This window comes from Pinus tabuliformis, chromosome X (assembly GCF_031772625.1).
Source record: "Pinus tabuliformis cultivar Carrire ecotype Pingquan chromosome X, CPIR1, whole genome shotgun sequence".
Lineage (NCBI taxonomy): Eukaryota > Viridiplantae > Streptophyta > Pinopsida > Pinales > Pinaceae > Pinus > Pinus tabuliformis.
Window position 1 is genome coordinate 1279639211 of NC_142308.1, and position 15144 is coordinate 1279654354.

General features: G+C 33.9%; 3 pseudogenes; all 3 read right to left on the minus strand.

The window, feature by feature from the left end:
* Positions 1–757: 757 nt before the first annotated feature.
* On the minus strand, positions 758–1962 carry LOC149144709 (phosphoenolpyruvate carboxykinase (ATP) 2-like; annotated as a pseudogene).
* A 179-nt stretch (positions 1963–2141) lies between these two features.
* LOC149144710 (phosphoenolpyruvate carboxykinase (ATP) 2-like) lies at positions 2142–8144 on the minus strand (annotated as a pseudogene).
* Positions 8145–8303: 159 nt separating this feature from the next.
* The window catches only part of LOC149144711 (phosphoenolpyruvate carboxykinase (ATP)-like), a 36189-nt pseudogene continuing 29348 nt past the window's right edge, over positions 8304–15144 (minus strand).

Here is a 15144-nt window from a genome sequence, read left to right on the forward strand (position 1 = left end):
GAAATCAAAATTATATAGCCAGATAAGCATTTCTCGGAGTTACCAGTTTTGTATCGAAGAAAGATTTAAAGATAAGTTGAAAAGGTCCTTTCGGAGACTAAGCGGGGAATCCTTTGAAGAAATCTTGAAGCAGGAAACTAGGAACTTAAAGAGAGAAGCAAAGGACATTATGGACTGAAAGAATAGTTTTACTAAAAGCAGTAAAGGACATTATGGACTGAAAGACTAGTTCAAAATTTTACTAAAAGAATAGTTTTGGTTATTATCACAGAACTCCTGCAAATCAGTTTTATAACTTAACCTTGAGAAAGGCACAATCCATTTTGCTACAATACATTGCCACTAACTTAAATTTTGACAAAGGTATAATCCATTTTAGTACAATACATTTTATAGCTAGGGTTTAGTTCCTGCAAAATCCTCTTTGATTAGGAAATGATCAATTTCGGCATATCAAAGACTTGGCCAGATGATTATCTCTTTGTTGTGATCATCATGGGGAGGATAATTGTATGCACAAAATAAATTTAGTTATGAGTAAGGTTCTACATACCCAACTATTCTCTTAGTAGAAAAAGGCCTTATGTTTTCTACTTTCACAATTCCTCCCATCCATTTTCAGTTAAAATGTTACCCCAACTAATTAAATGTAAATGTAAAGCTAAAACTCCAATCTATTTGTGATCTAACAAAAAAATTACCCTAGTCGAGGTTGAGTATAGGGATTGATTGTTGGATCTACTACGACCATTTTCATTTATGCGATCACTTTTGGCATTGCAAGTAGTAGTCCAAACGTGTTATTTTGTATTGGAATGCCCTCAATAACATCTGGAACATGCAGGCCAAAAACATGTGTTTCTGTATTGTTTGCATTCAAAAAATTGCCATTGTTTATAACATCTATGATTCTGTTAGTATAAGTAAGCTTGATGCTCTGTCCTACACCGTAGTTGCATAATAATTTGTCAATATTAGGACTGACCCACCATATATTGTAGTAAAATAAGTCTCAATCAAACCACTTAGTTACAAATAATATTTTCCATCTAAGATTGGATGAAATGTATCACAATACCTCCCACTAGACCACCCAATTTTAACCAGCCATGTTGTTACCATGCTTTTGAATCTTCTTTTCCAACATGTCTGCATATTTGGTTGGCTGCTGCATAAGAAATGCAACTCCAAAATAGGTGGAGAATGTTGCTCATGGATCTAGTAATTGAGTTGTGTAGAGTAGGAAATGTTTACTTTTTGTTTATGAAAGAGAATTATATGGTTCTTGACTCCTTCTTCAGTGCTTGCTACCTGAAATTATGAAAACGTTCAAGAACACAAGCAATCTGAAGAAGACTGAAAAATGAATCATACATATGAAACCAATCAATCTTACCAAGGCAGTGTAACCACTGATGAAGTGATACATGGTTTGGGTCAATTTTAGCTTGCTAACTGGCAGTAGAACACCAAAAGCATCACATATTATTAGAATGACATTCTTAGGGTGATGCCCAACACATGGAATCTTTGCATTTTTAATGTACTATATGGGATATGATGCTCTTGTGTTCTCTGCAATTTAAAGAAATATCAAATGGAAGATTATTGTAACAAAACATCCAAAAATATAAATATTATCTTTAATAGTTCTAGAACCATAATAATTTGGAAATTCTCATATTTGCACCAAAAATTTTAGACTATATTAGATTATAGCACCAATGGAAGAACATCACAAGCCTGTTTTTATTGGTTGAATAATCATTTCATGCGAAGTGATAAGAAAGTCAAAATGGTTAATGATTAATTGTCATTTTAGTTGCACAATTGACCACATTAATGAAGAATCTCAAGTTGCAAATGCTATTGATCTGATACACGTTCCAAATGGACAAATCATCTTTGTCGTTAGCCTTCAATGTAATGCCTTTGTTTATGTAACTTTTTCTTATCTACCATATTAGTATTAGGCGTAGTTGTTTCTTTCTAGGGAGGGTTTCTTCCTATTTTATATGCTCCTATTAAAGTATCAAAGTTCTTCAAATCTAATAAAATATCAGAAAGTCCAGTTGTTTCTACATTGTTCTATTGCTTTTCATTAGCATTTGAATCTTGAACTACAAGTAATATTCCCACACTTAAATTAGCAAACAAAGAATAATGTACACATTGGTTCCAAATTTGATTTCATTCCAAATGTCAGGCTCTTTATCCTTTGAAATGTCAATAAACTTTTTGTAGCAACCTCACTCAATTTTGAGATGCCAATGTCACTCCACCAATGCTCATCATCTCTAATCAAATATTGGTTTGGGTTTGTTGATAGTGTGGTCTTTCCAGTTACTTCACATTTCTAGGCTTTGTCATTACCAACTCTTACAAAACATAGATAAATTAAAAAAGGGAATCCATAAAAATAACTTCGAATAGTTGCTATAATTTGAAACCTGCAATACGTGATAGTCCAAAGAATATATTCACATCTCCTTCCTTTCCCATATTACAGCGAGAATGAAGAGATAAAATTCTTTTCTTCGGAATTAGGTAATGCATCATACTAAATAATCCCTTCCTAATTTCTCTTGCATAATTATTGGGTATTAGGTAATGCATCATACTGAATAAGCCTTTCTTCATTTCCCCAACATATTGGGTTCCGAGAATTACAATTTATTTTCTGGTAAGATTCAAATCAAGGGTGGTGGTAGAATTCATATAATGAGTGAATCAATTGCATGGAAATTGCATTGCATTATAAATGGTGAATTATGGAGTCTCAAAGTTCTCTAGCTGTTCAGGAGTATGACGTATGCACCTATCAAAAACCAATGAAAATGTTACTACACAAGAGCTTCCTTTTAAGGTAATTCCTTCCTTGAAGGTAGCGAGACCACCTATAATATATATGAACTCGAAGCACTTTACTCTTCATAAAGAAAAAACAAAAAATGGTGCCACCATCAAAACATCCAAGTGGAAAATAACAAACTAATAAAATGAAAAAGAAAAAACTCATACTAGAGAATGGACCTACACTACTGAAATATGTAGTTGACCTACATGTTATGCATGAAGAGTGAATGATATGGTCAAGCTGAAATGATGTGAAATTTGAACCGATGGTCTGAATCCCAATTAAGGAATTGATCGTTCACAAAAACGTGCATATAAGGAAAACATTAATATGATCCCAATTTATCTTCGAAGTTAGTGAAATTATACTGAATTCTTGAAAGCTATATAAATTGAACCTAGATTCTCTCCTCATGTATATCCATGCAACTAGGAAGATGCAATGAATCATTTTAGTTATTGTATAGATGATATTAGTACCTTGATGAACCAGGCATGCCAAATGATCATCAAGATGCACTAGTCAAAACATGGTTAGTATTTCATTTTTTTTAATTCGTCATGCTGGAGCAAAGGATAGGCCCTAGTGCTAGCAACAAACTCTCCTGACACTCAGAATTTGTAGTTTATATTTTGATGAATAAGCAAGAACTATGAGCATGCCTTATCTAGTGATGTCAAGAAATCCACTACCCTATCTCAGTTGATGAGGAATGTGTGCTCATCCATTTCAATGTTTGGTGAGCCTCTACTAAAAGGAGAAACATAGCGGGTCAATGGTTGAAAAAAAATAATGAAAATTCAATTATTGGAGAATCACTATTTTCATTCATTCATTTGTTCAAGATATTTTATATACAAAACTTCATAGGGTGAACATATAAAAGCATTTCTTGACATTCTCATTACACAGATTCTCATTCTCATTCCCATGTGCATATTGTAAATTGAAGAACTTGGTGGTTCATTCCCATGTGCATATTGTAAATAGAGTTGTGTAGAGTACGAAATGTTTATTTTTGCTAACGAAAGATGTGGATGCTTCCTAAATCCTTCTTGAGTGTCTGCTACCTGAAATTATGAAAAAGTTCAAGAACACTAGCGATCTAAAGAAGAATGAAAAAGGATTCATACATATAAGCCCAGTCAATATTACCAAGGCAGTGAAACCATTGATGAAGTGATACATGATTGGGGTCAATATCAACTTCCTAATTGGCAATAGAACACTGAAAGCATCACATGCTAGCAGAATGAAATTCTTAGGGTGAGGCCCAACACATGGAATATTTTCATTTTTAATGTACTCTATGGGATATGATGTCCTTATGTTCTCTGCAATTTAAAGAAACGAAAAAGGGAATATTGTCATAACAAAACATCCAAAAACATTAAAATTATCTTTAATAGTTCTAGAACCATAATAATTTGACAATTCTCAAATTCACACCAAAAATATTTAGACTATATTAGATTATAGCACCAATGGAAGAACATCACAAGCCTGTTTTTATTGGTTGAATAATCATTTCATGTGAATTGATGAGAAAGTCAAAATGGTTAATGATTGATTGTCATTTTAGTTGAATATATGACCACATTAATAAAGAATCTCAAGTTGAAAATATTGTTGATCCGATACACATTCCAAATGGAAAGATCCTCTTTTTCGTTAGCCTTCAATGTAATGCCTTTGTTTATGTAACGTTTTCTTATCTACCGTATTAGTATCAGGTGTAGTTGTTTCTTTCCAGAGAGAGTTTCTTCCTCATTTATAAGCTCCCATTAAACTATCAAAGTTCTTCAAATCTAATAAAATATCAAAAAGTTCAGTTGTTTCTAAATTGTTCCGTTGGTTTTCATTGGCATTTGAATCTTGAAATACAAGTAATATCACCATACTTAAATTAGTAAACAAAGAATGGTGTACCCACTCGTTCCAAATTTGATTGCATTCCAAATGCCAGGCTCTTTCTCCTTTGAAATGTCAATACACTTTGCATAGCACCCTCCCTCAATTATGAGATGTCATTGTCACTGCAGCAATGCTCGCAATCTCCAGTCAAATATTGGTTTGGGTCTATAAATAATGTGGTATTTTTAGTTCCTTCACATAGCCAACCTTTGTCATTGTTGAGTCTTACAAAACATAAATAAATTAAAAAAAAAGGAATCCATAAAAATAACTTCGAATAACTGCCAAATTTGAAGCTTGCAATACCTGATAGTCCAAAGAATAGATTCACATCTCCTTCATTTCCCATATTGCAGCCAGAATGAAGAGATAACATTACTTTCTTGGGAACTAGGTAATGCATCAAAATGAAAAATCCCTTCTTCATTTCCTCGACATATTGAATTCCAAGAATTACCATTTCTTTTCTGGTAACATTTAAATCAACATTTGTGGTAGAATTCATATAATGAGTGAATCGATTGCATGGAAATTTCCCTTCATTATAAATGGTGAATTCTAGAGTCCCGAAGTTCTCTATCTCTTCATGAGTAGGAAGTATGCTCCTATCTGTTACAGATCCATTTGGGCACAACACTCCCATCATTCAGATCAATGTTTTAGGGCTCATAAAACCCTAATTTTAGTTGCTACATGCCCTAAACAAGTCACCACTTTGAATGCCCCCTTCCCTGATAGTTTCATGGCTTGAAGACATCTTGAAATGACTCCTTGAAGGACCAGCACAGGTAGGCCTATGCAAGGGTGCCCTGCAGAGCACTTAGGCCCATGCAAGGGTGCGTTGCAGAGCACTTAGCCCACTTTGACCTGCGTTGGGCGAGATTGAGCAAAATTCACTTACGGTTCTATGAATATTCTTAGACCCCACACTTATCATCTCCTATGAGCTCGAAAATGGATGAGGAATGAGTTAAGATACATCCTATCCTCTCATCTCTTCCTCCATGGAACTAATTCTAAGTATGGAAGGCCATTCAATACCTTCATTGATGAAAAAACCTCCTCCATCTTCCTATAAATTGACCACTCATCTAAGTGATCAAGGGCTGGACTTTGATGATTGTAAGGAGATAATGTTAGCTTGAGAATTGAGACTATTGTGAGTGTCATTATGTTGCCAGATTTTCATGCCTATGATGTGATGTGGATGGAACCAAAGTTGGAGGAGTGACTTCGAATCAGGCTTCATGGTTGTAATTCTTCCTTCTATTCAATAAAGTATTTGCACCTTTTTCCGTATGCTTATCTTGATATGTGATGCTTATATGTGTGAATGTATCTAATTCCATTTGCTTGTAATGAATAGATATTTTTCTTTGATCGGTTCTTTGTCTTCTTTTGATGTTTACAGGTACTTCTCAAGCGTGTTAAGTATGGGAAGGAGTGATAGTATCGATAAAAAGGAGACAAGAGGAAAGCGAAAATAAAAGTAGGTCCTCTCATTCTCTTTGTCTTATCTATTGTTTATAGAGAAAGGTTGAAGTGCTTTAAACTATTGTTCTAGATATAGCTACTCTCTTGGGAATTAGTATTTATCTGTAGATACCAAATTCTTCATAACACTATCAAAAACAAAAAACAAAAAAATGTTAGTACACAATAACTTCCTTTTGAATTAATGACTTCCTTGAAGGCAATGACACCACTTGTAATATATATGAACTTGAAGCAGTTTATGCTTCATAAAAAGAGAAAAAAACGGTCCCACCATTAAAACATCCAAGTGGAAAACAATACACTGATAAAATGAAAAAGAAAAAACTCATATTAGAGAATGAACTCACACTGTTGAAATATGTAGTTGACCTACATGTTATGCATGAAGAGGGAATGATATGCTTGTGCTGAAATGATGTGCACTTTGAATCGATGGTACAAATCCCAGTTAAGGAATTGATCGTTCACAAAAACGTGCATATAAGTAAAATTTTAATATGATCACAATTTATCTTTGAAGTTGGTGAAATTATATTGAATTATTGAAACCTATATAAATCATAATTAGATGCTCTCTACATGTATATCCATGCAATTAGGCAAATGCAATGAATCATTTTAGTTCTTGTATAAATGGTATTAGCACCCTAATGATCCAGGAATGACCAAACGATCATCAAGACGCACTAGTCACAACATGGTTAGGATTTCAATCTTTTTTAATTCATCATGTTGGTGCAAAGGATAGGCCCTAGTGCTCATAGAAAGCTCTCCTAATAGTCAAGAGTTGTAGCTCATGTTTTTTTGAATAAGCATGAATTGTGAGCATACCTTATCTAGTGATGTCAAGAAATCCGCTGCCCTATGTTGATTGACAAGGAATGTTTGTTGATACATTTCAAAATTTGGTGAGCCTCTGCTAAAAAGAGAAACATAGCGGGTCAATGATTGAAAAAAAATTGACGAAATTTCAACTATTGGAGAATCTTTACTTTCATTCATTCATGTGTTAAAGGTATTCTATATACAAAACTTCATAGGGTGAACATATACAATCCTTTCTTGACATTCTCATTATCTTTCCCATGTGCATACTGTAAATTGAAGAACTTGGTGGTTAATTCCTATGTGCATATTGTAAATTGATTTTTGTAGAGTATGAAATGTTTATTTTTTTGCTGAGGAAAGATGTTCATGGTTCTTGGATCCTTATTCTGTGCCTGCTACCTAAAATTATGAAAAAGTTCAAGAACACAAGATCTGAAGAAGACTGAAAAAGGAATCATATGTATAAACCCAGACAATATTACCAAGGTAGTATAACCATTGATGAAGTGATACATGATTTGGGTCAATGTCAACTTCCTAACTGGAAGTAGAACACCAAAAGCATCACATGATAGGAGAATGGAATTCTTATGTGAGGCCCAACACATGGAATTTTTGCATTTTTAATGTACTGTATTATATATGATTCCCTTTTGTTATCTGCAATTTAAATAAATTTCAAAGGGAATATTACCATAACAAAACATCCAAAAGCATAAATATTAGCTTTAATAGTTCTAGAACCATAATAATTTGGAGCTTCTCAAATTCACACCAAAAATATTTAGACTATATTAGATTATAACACCAATGAAAGAACATCACAAACCTATTTTTATTGGTTGAATAATAATTTGATGTGAACTGATAAGAAAGTCAAAATGGTTAATGTTTGATTGTGATTTTAGTTGATTATATGACAACATTAATGAAGAATATCAAGTTCTAAATATTGTTGATCCGATACACAGTCCAAATGGACAAATCCTCTTTGTCGTTAACCTTCAATGTAATACCTTTTTTCATGTAACATTTTCTGATCTACCATATAAGTATTAGGTGAAGTTGTTTGTTTCCAGGGAGGGTTTCTTTCACATTTATATGCTCCTATTAAACTATCAAAGTTCTTAAAATACAATAAAATATCAGAAAGTGCATTGGTTTTCATTGGCATTTGAATCTTAAAATAAAAGTAATAACACTAGGATTAAATTAGCAAACAAAGAATGGTGTACGCATTGGTTCCAAATTTGATTGCATTCCATATGTCAGGCTCTTTCTGCTTGAAGTTTCAATACACTTTGCATAGCACCCTCCCTTAATTATGAAATGTCATTGTCACTCCAGCAATGATCATCATCTCCAATCAAATGTCGGTTTGGGTTTATTGATAGTGTTGTCTTTCTAGTTCATTCACATAGTCAAGCTTTGTCATTGTTGACTCTTACAAAACATAAATTAAAAAAATGAATCCATAAAAACAAATTTGAATAATTGTTATAATTTGAAACCCATAATACCTATTATACCAAAGAATAGATTCACATCTCCTTCATTTCCCATATTGCAGTCAGAAGGAAGAGATAAAATTCCTTCCTTGGGAATTAGGTAATGCATCAGACTGAATAAGCCCTTCTTCATTTCCCCAGCATATTGGGTTCCAAGAATTACCATTTCTTTTCTGGTAAGATTTGAATCAACAGTGATAGTAGAATTTATATAATGAGTGAATCGACTGCATGGAAACTGCCCTACATTATAAATGGTGATTTCTGGAGTCCCAAAGTTCTCTAGCTCTTCATGAGTAGGACATATGCACCTATCAAAAACCAAAGAAAATGTTACTACATAAGAACTTCCTTTTGAGGTAATGTCTTCCATGAAGGTAATGAGTCCACCTATAATATATATGAACTTGAGGCACTTTACACTTCATTAAAAAGAAAAAAAATTGGTGCCAGCATCAAAACATCCAAGTGGAAAACAATAAACTGATAAAATGAAAAAGAAAAAGTTCATACTAGAGAATGAACCCACACTACTGAAATATGTAGCTAACCTACATGTTATGCATGAAGAGGGAATTATATGCTCATGTTGAAATGATGTGCACTTTGAACCAATAGTATGAATCCTAGTTAAGGAATTGATCGTTCACAAAAACATGCATAAAAGGAAAATATTAATATGATCACAATGTGTAATGCCACCTCCCATATTTACTTTCACTGGCTTGTCGAGGTAAACATGGGTGGAGGGATACTATGACATGACTCAACCTCCTAAATCACCTTAAGGAAATAGAGTCGACAAACCAAGACCTTATTGACTTCCCTCAGGCGTTGCAGGTCCCCTAAGAGGTAAACCACACTTCTAGGTGCCCAAACCCTGAGTTAACTTTCCCTTTTCACTGATTTGCACTCCGAGACGTTGGCATAACATTACCTGAATTTGAATATAACCCTTTAGTCGCATGCATGAGCCTACAAGGGAGTGACTGCAGTATTTTTCACCCAATTCTATGCCAGTGACCATGAGATCTAAACCACGTTTTCAGGGCTAGGAGCCAGACCTTTACTTAGAATTTAATGAAACTTTCTAGAATGATGGATGACACACAGGAAAAACACTTAACAGAAAACTTAGACAAGGAATTGACCTCACCCGGTCTAACCATTACATTCATTCCATCAAACACATTGTGAATATGAAATATATAGGTCATGAAGGCATATTTGAACATAGAGATCTGAAATTTATCTAAGGTTTACCAAGAAGGACTAATTTCCTCTCACAATAGCTGTAATAACATCTATTAGTTCATGCATTCAATAACCATTCATTTATAAGTGAAAACATGTTAAGATACATAACTTAAATATGTCATAAAACCATGCTTATAACTAACATATAACCAGATAAATAAAAAGGAAAGAACATCCATTAAATCCACATAATAACAAGTATATTTAATCATGAATTGTAAGAGAAACTTAGCTCTTATTTACCATATGTAAAACCAACCAAGTTAGGGACTTCCATGTACCACCCAACCATAGATTGGGCTGAACCAAATCTTTCTTTTAGTTAATCACCATCATACCATATTCCAAGCATGAATGTGGGATATCATGGGATAAACCAATACATAAGCAACTAGGGAATCTAGAGTTTAAACCATCTCCACCTTCACAATACTATGATCTCACCTAAATTGGTCCGAAGATCACAAAATCAAACAAGCTTAGATGCCTTAGTATTCATTCACCATCCCTTGAGGAATTTTCTTGCCTCCACCCACCTATCGAGGGAAACCTGGAGAAAACCATCTCCACCCCCAACCTTTTAGATTTTCCTGAGACCACCTCATCCAAACCCAAAATCTTCCATAAATCCAAAGCTTAACCAAGAATGGATCCCATCACACCATGGCTATCTGGAATTAGGAAGGCAAGGCTAAAACCATCTTCAAACCAGGAAAAACCCATGTCAATGACATCAAATGAACCAAATACGCACATGCATATACTATGTGTGCCAAAACCAGCTAGGAAATCATGCATGCAACATGTTACCTACATGTATTCCCACTGAAGTCGTTTGATCCAACCTTTCTTTACTTGATCCTTGCTTCATTTGCTTTCCTTGTCCTTCCTTTGCTTTCCTTTCTTACTTCTCCTCTTGGTTATCTTCTCCTCTTTGAGACTAATTCCAAAACAAAACTAACAAAAGGCGCCCTAATGTCTTTTTATTATTGATGCCTCTAATTTATTCATTTTTCATCTATTTTCCTTCAATTTCCTCGTTACATGAAACCTGTGACCTTTCACCTCCATTTTCTCTTAATTTCCTTTATTTCATAAATAAAATGCCAATAATGCATTTTTTCCTTTTCAAGAACTTTCCATTTCCTTTTTAAATTTCCCCTTAGCCATAATAAACAACAAGTGATGCCCAATAGGATAATTTTCGCAACATTCATCTTGGAATATGTGTCCCATGACTTTGGGTCCTATTTTTCCTTTATTAACTTTATTACATGAGATTTTAAATTGGGGTTGTTACATACCCCTCTCCTTAGGGGAACATTATATGCAGTGTTCTATGACACCTATAACTAGCAAGACAACTAAAAATTGAAACATACTGCCCATGGAACTTTATAACTTAGCTCGATAAAGTATTTACAATGAATAACCTGTTTAAAAGCAAAACCATCATGACAAACATGACAACCATACGACTTATTGGAGCTTTACAACATAGCTCATTGCAATTTTTACAATAACAACCATACATAAATATGTACATATACCAAACAATCGTTTGCCTCCACCGTAAAATAATGAAAGATACATAGCCAGCATATGAACAACCATCTTCCATGTAGCTTTATCGGACCCAAAGTGGTTCCACTGCACTTTAACTTGCTAGATTCCTTAGTTCTAGAGCATGAGTTGTTTTCACTGCAATATGCACTGAGGTTTTGGATGGAATTATCCTTCTAGCTCCACCTGCAATACAGACCAATCAATCAAATGATCAACATCGTTGACACATATTTTAACTAATGAATCATGGAAAACATCACGGACTTTCACTATCAGAGGCAGTGCAAGTATGTAGGCCACTGGTCCAATCCTCTCAAAGATCTCGAAAGGTATGCAATATCGAGGTGTCAACTTGGCACATGATCTAACCCTCAAGAATATCTTTTTGGGCTTGATGTGCAAGTATGCATGCTCCAAAACTTTAAACTCCTTAAATTCCTTGTGCTCATCTGCATAACTTTTATGTCTATCATGTGTTACCTTTAGATTCTTCTTTATAACCTGCATTTCCTTTTCCATTTCTTTCAATCTATCTGGTCCAATAAGTACCTATTCACTGGATCACTGCAACTGATGTGAGTGTTACAACTCCACCCATATAGTGCCTCCAACTGACTCATCATCATTGATTCTTGATAACCATTTTTGTAAGAAAAGTCTACTAGTGGAAGATACTCCTCCCACCTCCTCCACTGATGCATGACATACATCCTCAGCATATCCTCTGAAATCTTGTTGACCCTCTTTATCTGTGGATAATAAGTTGTACTGAAGGTCAACTTCATAGCCCAAACCTACAAATAACTCATTCCAAAACCTGGAAGTGAACTTATCATCTCTATCAAACACAATCTTCTTTGGAACATTGTGCAACCACACTATCTCTCTGATGAAGACATGTGTTACCTCACTAGTTGAATAAGTACTCTTCACTAGAATGAAGTGAGCTACCTTTCTCAACCTGTCAACCAAAACCAAGATGGAATCATGTTGCTTCGATTTCCTCAAAAAACCTGTGATGAAATCCATGGAAATGACCTCCCATTTCCACTCACGAATCAAAATAGGTTGTAACAAACCAGTTGGGTGCTTACACTCAACTTTCACTTACTGATAGTCCAAGAATCTAGGCACAAACTCTTCCACCTTCTTCTTTAGATTCGGCCAATAATAGAACTTCTTAACAACTATCAACGTCTTCTGATATCCTGGGTGACCCTAATATGGCTTGACATCAAACTCCCTCGTGATAGGCTTCTTGAGCTCACTGTTATCTGGTACATAGATCCTTTCCCTAAATCTCACCAAGCCATCTTCCGTGAGATGATAATCCACATCTTATTCACGTGTACCCTATTGTAATGTATTCTTAAGCTGCTAATACATATCATCATGTTTTCCTGCCCGTAAGATTTGATCTTCTAAATGTTGAGTGTCGAGCCGGATTATCTTCTCTATTCAGAGGTATCGTCGCATTGGACCCAAATTCCTAATGGGGTGGAAATTTCGCCAATTTAATTACCTTCAGGGGAGTCCAGGGGGGGGCGACAATTTTATGAGCCCCCCATGGTGGGGGTTCGGCAGCATTGCCCCCTAAGCTAAAAGTAGATGTAAAATTGCCTTGTAAACTATTCTAGTTTCGTAGTCAATCTGGGTCATTCATTAGGTGGATGATCTGATGGTAGAAGTTATGTATAATTTAGGGTTTTTTTCCCTAGAAGGCATCCCCTCGCTATAAAAGAGAGAGTTTTATTGAGGCTGTGTATATCTCTATTCTGAGCGAGAAAGAGAGAGGAGATTGTGTGAGAGTGAAGAGGAAATTACAATGGATCTACTGTCATTAGGGGATTTTTGAGGTCTAAAATGAGCCTCCTAAGGAAATTATAAAATAATAGTGAAAATAATAAAATAAGATTAAATTACATCATCAAATTTTAGAGGGCAAAAAACAAAAAAACTATTTTTTCAACTCATGTTTTCAACTTATCTCCCTATGTGTTTACTCAAATTTCGAGCGGAAACATTCGTTGGATGCAGAATTTGATTCCTCATCCAAGGAGTACCCATGTTGTATACTTTTGATGGACCCTACTACACCCAAAAATAGAAATACATGAAAAACGTGATTGCAGTCATGTTTTTTCATGTATTTCTCATTTTTCGTGTAGCAAGATCCATCAAAATTATACAACATTAGTACTCCTTGGATGAGGGATTAAATTTTGCATCCAACAAGTACTCCCACTCAAAATTTGAGTAAAAACTTAGGGAGATAAGTTGAAAATACGTGTTGAAAAAGTAGTTGTATTATTTTATTATTTTTTATCCTTTTACTTTTTTACTCCAAAAATGGTGAATCATCCCCCATGGTTGACATCATCATATTGAATCCTATTGGTTCTTATAAAGTTTATTTTGGTTGTACATTTTTTCTTAGGAGGCCCATTTTAGACCTCAAAACTCCCTTAATGAGGTTGTATCTCTTCATTTTGTTGGATAATATAAAAGGAAGGACTGGTTGTTTTTCTGTGGATGTAGCTTAGATTGGGTGAACCATGTATATATGTGTCTCTCTTGTTCTATGATTTTTAAGTCTTTATGTTTCCGCAATATTTTATGTGTTTCATTTCTCTGTAATATATAATTTTTCTAACAGTAAATATGTCCCATATCAGCTCATAGTTTTTAAATGATTTACCTATACTCTTCTACTAAGAACATCTGAAACATTGTTCTCTTTACCCTTAATATACCTGATCTTGAAGGAAAACTCACTGAGGGTAGCTAACCATTTAGCTTTCCTGGTATTCAAATTCAATTGGTTAAACAAGTACCTCAACCCATTGTGGTCGCTTTTCAACACAAACCTCTTAACAAGAAGATAGTGCCTCCACATCTTTAAGGCATGAAACAATGTAAACTTTGAAACGGGAACTAATACTGTTACCTGTTTCGTAGAGATAGCAAAAAAGTGATCTGATTTTGAAAAGCGGTGATGCAGAACACACATGTTTTTTCAGAGCATAGTTTTTGGCACTTTAATTTTTTTTATGTACATTACATTTTAGAATGGTAGTGATTTTTATGTTGATTTAAAAAAGTGGGTATTCTGCATCAGACCCTTTTTTTAAAAGACCTATATTTTGGCTTTAAATTTTCTAATGTATGAAATGTAAATAATTATTTTGTAAATTTGATAATTTTTGAAGTGGGCGTTTTCTTCATATTTTCTTGTTTTTTATTTTATTTTTAATTTTTTTGTAGTGAGGTTTTTATTGTTTTGCATTTTTAAATTAGAAGGTCGATATTTTGAATTTTCAATATTCTACATATTTATACATCCTTAATTAATTTTTCAATCCACATGAAATAATTGTTTCTAAAAAAAAGTGTTTTTTAACAATGGACATAAAAATAACCATTTTTAACATAAATATAACTAAGAAACTACACATTCTGATAATTTTCTGCTTGAATTGACATGTCAAAATCATAATTTTTATATGAAAATTTTAACTAAAAATGGTTAAATAATAGTTTTTTTTTATGAATTTCATCTCAAAAAAATAATAATAATCATTTTTTTTCAAAAAATAATGATTAACTTAAAAATCAATGCGAAAATCACATATTACAAATATTGACCGCATAACAACCTTAATTGAGTGTTTATTCTTCTCATAAAATGTCAAAGTCAAAACGTTGCAAAGATTGATT